We start from the raw sequence: 11716 nt of genomic DNA, 5'->3' as shown, positions 1-11716 counted from the left end.
ACTGGTGAGTCCAAATCTACAGTGTGGGCTGACAGGCAGAGACCCAGGAGAGCTGATTGTGCAGATGAAGTCCAAAGGTAGTCTGTTGAAGAATTCCCTCCTATCTGGGGAAGGATCAGTCTTTGCTCTAATCAGGCCTTCAACAGATTGGATGAGGCCTACTCACATCCTGGAGAACAATCTTCTTTACTGATGAAAAATGTTAATCTCATCCAAAAACACCCTTCAGAAACACCCAGAATAATGTTTGGCCAAATACCTGGTCATCCCATGGCCCAGTCAAGTTGACACATAAGATTAACCATCATACCATGAATGTGGCAGTATCTACATAGACACTGTTCACTATACATTCTTTGCACAGTGAAGGTTCAGAGTAAATCTCACTGAATAGACTACTACTAGTTTTGTGTAACTGTGCATAGCATGGGCTTCTGTTTCACAGAGACCTGGCGTTCAGGCCCTTTTAGGCTAATCTCTCTGGGTGACGCTGAGTATGTTATCTTGAGATCGCACACTTGTATTTTAGAAATAAAAAAGAAAGAATAATAATAATAATAGTAATAATAGTACCTACTTCATGAAGTCATTATAAGGGTTAACATTAAATGCATGTAAAGCACTTAGCTCAGTACTGGGCACAGAGTAAGAGGTCAATATATGTTCATTATCGTTATAGTGATTTCCACATGATGTTCTCCCCCAATTGAATGACCAATTTCTCAAAACAGAGAATTTATTTTTAGTCTCTCTCAATCACACTCCATGCTTAATCCGTCATATACATCTGATAAGTATTAAAGGGTTTAAATGGTCTCAGATTCTATGATTTGCCTTTTATGTTGAGGATGCCAGGGCAGGACTACATTTTAATACCAGAATTTCTGCTCAGGTTTTTTTTTTTTTTAAGAAACAAATGTGGGAAATAGTTCATGTGTTATTGAAGTAGTAGGGGAAGCTAGACGAAATCCATGAAGCAGAAGTAAGCTCTCAATAAGCTCTGGTGAAAAAAGATAAGGTTCTTCAAAGGAATAAATATATTTATAAATGGAATGGTTTGGAGCATATGTGCACCATTCCACAGGCTTCAGGCACATAACTAAATTGATGTGAGTTCTATTTGAAGAAACTCTGGATTATTTGAAGCAAATCCAAGATATCATACCATTTCTTCTACATATATTTCAATATGCATCTTTAAAAAAAAAAAAGGACTTCCCTTTTAAAATAGCCTCGGGGCAGGGCTTCGGTGTGGCAGTGCCTGAGCCCCAGCCCATTGCTCCAAGCGTCCTGGTCCTTCGGGTGTGCAGCAGACCCCGACTGCACCCTGGTCTGGACCCTTCCCTCTTTGTCACCAACCTGCAAAGTCAAAGCTTCCCCACCTACCTTTCCTGTATTTTTTTCATCTCTGGAGAGTGACTTTGATTTGGAATAACACATTTTAACACCAAACGCTTAGGAAGTCCCCCACTGTAAGTGCTAGCATTGTGAAGTTAGTATTTCTGCAACCTTTTTTTTTTTTTTTTTTAAGAATAAGAAATCGAAATCACGCAGACTGGGAAAGGATTTAAGGAACAAGGCCACTGAGCAAAGGCAGCAGTTCTGACTCCAGACAGCTGGAGAAGGGAGGGCGGGGAGGCTGGGGGATACTTTGGTTCAGGTGGAAAAGGTCACTGAGGAGCCAGATGCGCTGGAGTGTTTTTTGGCCTTGATGTGCTTGCTGACCTGTTTGCTCTCGCGTGCTTGGCGCGGCCCGTTGCTAAGGGGGAGCCCATGCAGCCTCCTGTCTGCATCCTCCACGTTGTGCTGAATAACACAACTCAAATGTGATTCTGCACAAATTTTGGTGTTAATAAAACACAACAAAATATTCCAAAAAAAAAAATAGCCTCGGTATTATCAGTCCCTCCCAAATCAGAAAAAAATTCGTTAATACTATTAATACCTGGTGCTTATATTTTCCTTTTTAAATGCCTTTTTTATTTTTTATTTATTTTATTTTATTTATTTATTGAGAGAGAGAGAGAGTGAGCAGGGGGGGGAGGAGCAGAGGGAGAGGGAGAAGCAGACTCCCTGCCCAGCAGGGAGCCCGAGGCGGGGCTGGTCACGGGGCTGGATCCCCGGACCCTGAGATCATGACCTGAGCTGAAGGCAGCCGCTTAATTGACTGAGCCACCCAGGTGCCCCTAAAGCCTTTTTTAAAAACAGTTTGTTCAAATCCAGATACAAACAAGGTCCCTATATTGTTATTAACTGATATATATGTATCTTGAGGGCTTTTTTCTTTAATCTATAAATTTCCTCCTGGATCTTTTTTTTTTTCCTTGCATTTAATGTTGAAGAAAAGTCACGGTCCCACAAATGGCCTCACTGCCTAGATTTTGCTGATTGAATATCCATGAACTCATTGAACACATTCCTCTAGCCTGTGTATTTTCTATAAATTAAAATCTAAGATGATCATTTTTTAGATTTTTTTATCTTTATTTATTGATTTATTGATTTATTGTTGGTGGAGGACAAAACTACCCCATAGGTATTTGTATGGTACCACCAGAAAGTATGTGTCCAGTTGTCTCCCTGGAATGCAGGCAGCCATTACTGAGCAAAGCCTATATAGTGATATTCTAATTCTACTATTTCTTCCTAATTTATTGGCTATCATATTATAAAAGAGAAAACTTCCCTCATTACTATTGGTCATTCTGAGGTATACAGGTCACAATAGGACCATCAATTTTTGAAACTATACTTTCATTAAAATTTTAATAATTAAATTTTATAAGTTTGACATTATTGCAGAATCAATCATCTCTCACCACCGTCAGCTGCTGGATTGTCTGGAGTCTGTGTGCTACACATTTATATCATGAAATAGATGCTTATTTTCAATTAAGGTTGATGAAAAAAATGTGGTCCCTAGTTTTTAAAGACGATCCACCAAAATTTTAATCTATACCACTAATATTGATTATTTACTTTGTAACAATGTCTTGTTGTGAATAAAGAGATAATGAATGTACTTATCTTTTTATTTCTTTTGAATTATTTTCTTGGAATAAATTCCTCAATGGAACAAAGGGCTTAATTTTATTTATGTCAGTCGTTCTTTATTGCCATACTCCTTTCTAAAAGGACTGTGGTAACTTACAGGGCCATCAAGAATGAGTACATAATTTCACTTCAACATTAACAATTGTTATAATAAAAAGCTATACTTTTTTGCTATTTTAATAGATGTAAAATACTATTTTAAAGTTGCTTTCACTGGCATTTTTTTTTAAAGATTTTATTTATTTATTTGAGAGAGAGAATGAGAGAGAGCACATGAGGGGGGGAGGGGCAGAGGGAGAAGCAGACTCCCCGCCGAGCAGGGAGCCCGATGCGGGACTCGATCCCGGGACTCCAGGATCATGACCTGAGCCGAAGGCAGTCGCTTAACCAACTGAGCCACCCAGGCGCCCACACTGGCATTTTTTTAATTACTATCAAGGATGAACATTATTTCCCATGTATTTGTTTACTAACTGTAGTTCCTCTTGGGTTGAAGAGATATTTTTCTCGAACTATTAAAAGGCATGTCTGAACAATATAACTATACAACAGGAGCAGGGAATTTCAGAATCCGGTGAATTCTCACTTCTCACTGGCTTCCTAGGAGTAGATATAAATATTTCTGATTTTAATTTACTTCTTTGTAAAGTTGGACTGATTATACTTTAACCACAACAGAAGGTTGTTCAGAAAATTCAGTGAGTTTACATACCTTAAATCTTATGATAAAAGGAGTATCCAATCATTATTTTTTAGTATTTTAAAAACATATGACTTTAAAATATGAATTTAACACTACAAAAAGAAATGTTAATCCAGGAACAATCCTGAATCTTAGTACACTCAATTATATCACTCAACTTGGGGTCAGGAATTTGCTTTGAATAACAAAACTATTTGCCTTTATACATTCCTATTTAGGAAAAAAAATAGTGTGGATATAAGTTAAAAGTTCTTTAAAAACCAGTTCTTCTGAAAAAATCTATTTAGTTAGCCAACAGTAATTAGTACACTGGGTTTCTTGAGGATGGGAGCAAGGAGTACTGTTTTGAGAAAGAAGCTTCCCTGAGGGTTTGAATATATGATGACATTCCGCCCCCCCGCCCCCCCCCCCCCCCCCGCCCCCGGTTTTGTTTTTGTTTTTGTTTCCATCAGAAAACCCAGAGGATTTAACAACCAGTCGTGTGGACATCCAGAAACAAGTCAGTGTAAGGCCTGCTTTCCTGAGAAACTAACTTTCCAAGGTGAACCGTGGTTCTGGCCTAGTCCAGAAGAGCAAGAAGAGGAGGAGGCTCTGAAGAAAGCATTCAGAGAGTAGCTGGCGGGACCTGGCTGTAGGCTAGACCTTGTGTACTCATCAGGGTTCTCAGTTTTAAGCAATCAAATTGACTAGAGTTGATTTAAAACTGACAGGGATTTTTGCTTATCTATTTTGAATGGTGTAGCAATCTTTTGTACCGAGACACACAGTGAGAGAATGCATAGCTGACTGTGATTTTACAGAATATTTCATATCTCCCACGGATTTTACTTCTAGGAAATTTACATCAGTTGTTTTCCCTACTTTACGATAGACTCTTCGTCTTTTAATTGGCACCTTAGTGCCCAATTAAATAAGCATACTAATTAGAATAGCAATAATAACATATAATTAACTTTCAAAAACTAGTGAATTTATCAAAGGGTTCAGCATTAGGAAATCCTAATTTTAAACCTAGCTTGTTAATGATGCACTCTATCTCCATGCTTTTTATTTCTTCCATTTTTGAAACCAATGTGAAACTGGAAATGATGTCAAAATAAATAATAGCTAGATGTTCTGTAATCACTCCTATAAGTAGCACATGGGTAAGAAGATATTCTCGAAGAATAGGAAGTAAGATTGCCCTCTGGATGTTAAACCAAAAATCAACACTGAGATGCACCTTACAGAAACAAAATAGCCTGCCACCTAATTAATATAGTGAAGGTGAGAAAAGTAGAGAGACACGATCTGCCACAAAATATAGGAAAATGAGATTCACAGTGTAACATTTGCAGAGCCCAGTTAATTTGTGTCTTAAGGAAAGGGAACCAAGCCAGCTTCTACTCAGTACCTGCTCTGCCTAGTAGGTATTTCCTTAGAGCAGAAATTCATGTTTGGGCTCTCTTAACATAATGCCATTAAATGTAAGTCTCTCTTAAGTACCTCCTCTTCTAAGCCTACACTCCTCAAGGTATCAGCTAATAGTTTAGATTCTTCTGGGGTTTCAGTTCAGACAGTGAGTGGAAGCAAAATGGAATAGTAGGCTCCCTGATCCCTAAAGGTTTTATTTCTCATTGTAAATTAATAAAATACCTTTCTGGTTTCATATGTTGGTCCTTTGGGAGGTTTGCAAAACTGAACATCCCCAGTTTGATCAATTTCAAAATATTGATGAAACATTTTCTAATCTGTGATATTTGGAACAGACTCTGTGGAACAGTTAGGTCTCCAAGTCTTCCCCAGGTAATCCCCTCCACATCGATGAATATCAAGGAAACCTTTTCTATTCCAAAATGTCTACATGCCTACCAGTGAGCATGGTGCACTCCAGGCCACACTTCAGCCACAGAACATAAACATAATGGTGGATGCACAGGGATGACATCCAGAAGTTAATTCTTCTATTTCCTTCAGGTGAAACAGACTTCAACTGCCCCAAGTCCTTTGAACGATATAGTGGCAAGTATAGCTCCTAGCACATAGTAGGGCCTCAATAACATGCATTGAAATGATGGCTGCCCTTGGCCATGGTGAATCCTCTCACAAAAGATAAGAGGAAGCTTGCCATTCTTGGAGCGTTTCCACGACTATGTGTGAATGGAACATTTAGTCTCAGAGTGCGGCCCTAAAGACAATAGATGTGCCCACAACTTGGGTGTTTTTTGTTGTTGTTGTTTTGTTTTTGTTTTTGTTTTATAGACACTCCTCAGATCCCAGGGGAAAAAAAACAATTGAAAGAAATGAAAACAGCATCATCACCAGTTCAGGCCCTCTCCAGGGTACTCGCTAGAGATTCGGCCCTCCCCTTTCAGGTCCCTTCTGTCTTCCATCGGGGTCCCAGGGGATTCCCACGCCCTCCTTGCTCTGGTCTTCCACCATCACAATAGCTCCTCCCTTGGCTGCTCCCCACCAATCCCAATCTCCCTGAGTGGTGAAGAATAACTCCAGCTTCAGGTGTGATCCTACAGCTCTCTGAGCTCAGATCCTGGCTGCAGCCCACCTTGAACCTGTGAAAAGGTAACCATGTGGCAGGCTGCATTCCCAACCTAAATGCTACCAAAAGTCCCAGAGTTAACCATCGCCAGAGAGCAGTGTGGCCACAGCCTTAGGGCCCCGGGTATTGCTCAGGGCCCAGGAGAGGTAACAGATGGATATCTCATTCCTGCCGCTGCTTTGGGGTGAGGTTGCTTGTTGTTGCTGCAGGCTACTTCTCCATCGGTCCCAGGGGTTTCAAATAGAGCTCAAAGCCCCACTGTGAACTTGAATGGGAAAGGAGGGATAGGCACAGACTACCGTCTCAGAAAAAAAGCCAGACTGGGGCCTCCATTAAGAAAACTTCTTGGCCCTGCCCCTAATGCCAAACATACCTGCCAAAAGTTGTTCCTGCTTATTCCCTCTCCAAATGCTACCTGTGGATAAAATATAGAACTTCTCCCACCACATCGAGAGTATTTCCGCTTTCTGCGAGTCAGATTTTTGTTTTGGTGTGTGGATGTGGCATACCCAATTCCGGAAGGATTATCGCGTTTTGGTAAATAAAAGTAAACTTTGTAGTTGGCAAATTTGTTGATTTGTGCGCCGGTGCTGAGTAACTGCCTTTAAAAGATACATAGCTGTGTAATAATAGCATTCAAATTTCCTTTAATACCAGCAATGGGGTTGTATGAGCAATGTGGACATTTATGTATGCTAAATTGGAGGCTAACTTTTTATTAGAAATGGAGAAAGCCATGCTAGACAAGACACAGAAGGAGAGAAGCAAAGTATAATGCCAAGGATTTCAGCCTTTGGGCCCTAAAATAATATAAAAGTAAAGTATATAGTTTAAAAGTATATAAAAATGACATTTTTGTAACTTTTAATTCTTGGTTAGGCTGAATGCCAACGTTGCTATATTGGGGACCCAGGAATAAAATGAATAAAATAATTTCTACCTACAGAGAGATTATTGCAAATACAACATTGGCTAAATCAGTGAATATGGGCTTGTTGGCAGAATGATGCAAAGTAATATCCATCATCTTGGTACTTCCATGCTCATTATTATGGCTGGGAATCAGAAGAACAGGATTCTCACAGCTTCAAGGTAAATACTAAAAATACTTTGAAATTTAAAATTCACTATACCAGTCGTCAGACACAGGGTACAGAGTTCCAAAGCTATTCACACTGGAAAGTCAGTATCAAAAGTCAGCTGAATTTCTCCATCTTTTAGTACACTGTAGTAATTAAGAACAGGGCTTTTATCTTGTGGAAGACCTGGGTTTGAATGCTGATTCTGACACTCCCTAGGTGGGTGATCTTGGGCCAGTTGCTTAACTTTTATGGACTTACGTGAGTTTTCCAACCTGCAAAATGGAAATGGTAATACATACATCCCTGCTAACAGTCACAATACTTAACAACTTGTACAGCTTGGGCAGCAACCAGTCAGAATAGACTCTGGAGCATAAGTCCGGAAGGGTGCCTGTGCCCAGTGTTACCTCTTCAGTTTCTAGATTTGAGAAGGACAAGGTTGAGTGACCCCAGAAGAGCTGGGCAACCAGAGAAACAGGGTTGAGAGGGCACTTGGGGAACTGAGGGCAGCAACTCTTCACTGCCCACTATGAAAGTATTTCAGTGTTTTAACAACAGTGTTTGGCCATACAGCTGTGTAACTTCATTATGCAGAGTTAATGTGAGGATTAAATCATATAATACAGGTAAAGTACTCAGCACATATTAAGTTCAATAAATGGCAGCTATAATAATAATAATAACAGTAACAATAACAATAATAGAGTCATAATAGGAATAAAATAATACCAAACTCAGGATTACAGTGAGGATTAAATAAGAAAATGTGTCGTTTAGTTCAAGTCTTGGCTCCTAGTAAGTGCTTAACACATAGTAGGCATTATTATTGTTGTTATTACTATTATTATTATTATGTAATGCCTGGTGTGGGGATTAAATTGGATGCAGTAGGTTAAATATTGCACATATCAAAACTTTTCTAGCTAGTAAATAGATGACTGCACTCATGTTGTTAAGATTGTGGGAAACAATATGAAAAACTGGTGAATAATTTTAAGGGAAAAAAAAAGAGTAACTCCTACAAAATATGAGAATGTGCCTAGTTTGTCAAATAGGGCAAGGGAAAATTAAATTCATAAACATAATTGCATCTGACAAATTATTGACCATAAACCCAGAGAGGGCAACCATATAAAGGAAGTGACAAAATGACCAAATCAATTCTAGCATACTTGAAGGAACTTGAATCTTGATTGCTATCGAGAATTTAAAATTCAATCGTATATTGTTTTCATTTCTGGAAGTTTATATTAGAGATAAATCATATTTCTGGCTAAATTAGGAAGCAGGTAATGATTTTTCCTTAATGAAATACATCAGCTCAAATCTTGAGAGCCTTCTGAAAGCTTTCTCAGACTATGTAACTTACCAGTTCCTCAGACTGTGGTTATGCAGAATGAAATAGCTACTTTAAAATCATCTGCTTATTCTTCCTAAAATAGACATTCAAAACAGGATAATTTAATAGATTTGGGGTTTGTGGGTTTTGAGCCTCAATCGTGTCTTGGCACTCAATATTAAATCAATTAATTGCCAAATTGCTATCTCATTTTACGATGACCTTAAAGACTCCAGTGAACAGTTAGTGGTCTAGCGGTTTGGAAACTGTGAGTGAGAGAAAGTGAAACTCTATTGAGCTTACCTACAACTAAAATGAACAGTATTTTCTTCTCAGTGACTTTATTTCAGTAGGATACAAAGGTCGACGAATTATTTTTTAACTCCATAACGTAACAATTTTCATCGTTGTTCTGAAAGAGGTTTGTCTGAGAATGTCAACCACATAAAGAAACCCAGAGCCACAACTGAGGGTCATACTCTCAATTTTGATTCAAATTTTTTTTTTTTCACATTTTGATGGTAAGCTCAAAGCTAATTCACATTACTGATTACTCAAAATAATCCCACAAGTTCTGCTCTAGCCTTAAAGGGATTTTTCCACTCGAGTAATCCTGAGAGAACAGAGGTTGCCATCACATAAACTCTGTTTAAACAGACAATTTTTTTTTAAATTGTACCCACAGTAATCAGATTGCACACCATTATTAAACATACAGTGTGCATATATAATTTTCGGGCTTCTGTTGATTCACTGGTTTTCAAAAGGCTCATTCCATCTGAATGATGAAATAAAGACAATTGCTTGCAGAGAAGGATGCTGAAACCAATTGGGGATACAGAGAAAAAAAGATAGGTAAGAGCAAGATACTGAAGATCTGCTATTACCCACATCGTTGGAGAGAAAAGTATAGAGAAGTAACACTGACTTTGAACACCCCTGCACTGTATATCCACAAAAGATATCTTTCATTCCACAATTATTTTCTCTGAGCACCTAATTGGAGCGATCATTCCACAATTATTTTCTCTGAGCACCTAATTGGAGCGATCCCCCTATTTATTAATAATTAAATTGGTTATGAAGAAAACGTGTATTATTTACAAGAATGTATAGCATTTAATAGTGTGATTATTGCATCACAGTTAAATTGCATATTTCTGTAAGTAGCCAAATGTAATTTAATTAAATATTCTTTTACTTTCAGTCTAACATTCAATCAATAGAAATTCAAGCCAGGTGAATAAAGAGGAATTAAAGAGCAGGCTACATTTGCTCACCTCTGATAATTATTACTAATAATATTTAATAAAATAGTAATACTTAAAAATCATCAAAGTTCTATTAAAACAGGTGATTAATAGCAGCAAATGCCCCACTTTAAAGAATGCAAGTACTTTCTGTTGTTCTCCCACATTGGACTCAGGGATGTCTCCTCAGACTCTGACTCAAGGGCCACGGAGCAGCTGGGAACTAGGATTCTGAGAAAGGGCTGAAGGGGCAAGAGGAAGAAAGGAAATCCAGAAAAAGAGAACTCCAGGTTTCGAGTGGAGACAAAATCCTTCTATATGTTCTACAAAGAGCCCCAGTGAGGATGGTTAAGACTCTGAGACACTTATGTGTCTCTGATCTGGCCTCAAATAAGAATAGGTTCTTTCTGGTACTGGACCAGCACACCCACCCTGATGCTGAGAAGCACAAGAGCATGATTAGGGGTTAGTAATGGAGTAATCATCTTAGGGAAGCTATGGGACAATATTAAAACTACAAACTAAGTACTGTATCAGATTTAAATAGCGACTTGATAAAACACAGCAGATGGAGCTAAACTGATGGATGCAACCTAAACTGGCATCTTTCCCAATATACTATTTAATTAATTAACACAAAGAAAAGTTGCATTTTCTTGTCTGACATACCAAAACAAGTCAATGAAGTAAAAACAAGATGCCATTCAGAATTCTGATGCAAACTTGTGGAGCTCTTGCATTCACTGATGTTATCATTAATTACTGAGTTGGACTAAGGCCTATTAATTAGAATTCACACTCATATTTTTCAAGGTTAAATTATATTTGCATCTTTCTGTACAGGTACATATATAAAATAATACTGAGTGAAATATGCACATATATGTGTGCTTGAAAAGTTGTTTACTTTTCCTATTGTGATTATGAGAGTTTCTTCCTCTTTTTTCTCCACAGGACAGCGGAAAGTCACAGAGTGATGCATCTAACAGTAATCTCCTCCTCTTTATTTACAATGATAATATTGATCCACCATTATATGTTTGAACTGAATTTCTGGTCATGTCATGCTCATGATTCCACTGAGTTACCTGCTCTCTCTTGTCCTATTTTGGGGCTGGAAGTGCAAGCTATGGTATGGGACAAGTTTTCCTCTGTGTAAAGCTAACGACTGCCCCTGAGCGTTGAGACTACAATTTTACATTCATTAATCATTCTGGATAAAAATCAAGTGAGCTAATAAAGCATACACACATCACCTCTCCATGTCTTCATATACATGCATAAATACACACACACACACATACACACACAGACAACACCATCACTCCTGCTTTGTGTAGATGAGGTGCAATCTCCTTTTCTACAGACAGGATGTTTCCTCATGCATGGTCACTGAGTGTGCATATGCTGATTGGCAAGAAATATTGCCCCATCTAGAAAAGTTACCACGTCTCAGTTGAATTATTGAGGATCTATCTGGTCGGTGAACAAGCAGGTCTTCAGCTGGAGGTGACAGATCTAAGAAATTTCTAAACTTTATCTTCCTATGGACCTTCTTTATGTACCTGTAATGTCCTGCATCAGTATAGTTAGTACATTTCTCGATACTTTCACATATATTTTCATTATATTCAAGATGAAAACATAAAATTATGCTGCTATAAATAACTTAATTCTAAGACAGTATCCCAGGTCTTACACTATGAACTCCTTGAGGGCAAAGTCTGTGGAACTGTTAGCCCAGCACCTGGC

The sequence above is a fragment of the Neomonachus schauinslandi genome, chromosome 1 (assembly GCF_002201575.2).
Source record: "Neomonachus schauinslandi chromosome 1, ASM220157v2, whole genome shotgun sequence".
Taxonomy (NCBI): Eukaryota; Metazoa; Chordata; class Mammalia; order Carnivora; family Phocidae; genus Neomonachus; species Neomonachus schauinslandi.
Note: the sequence above shows the minus strand (reverse complement) of the source record.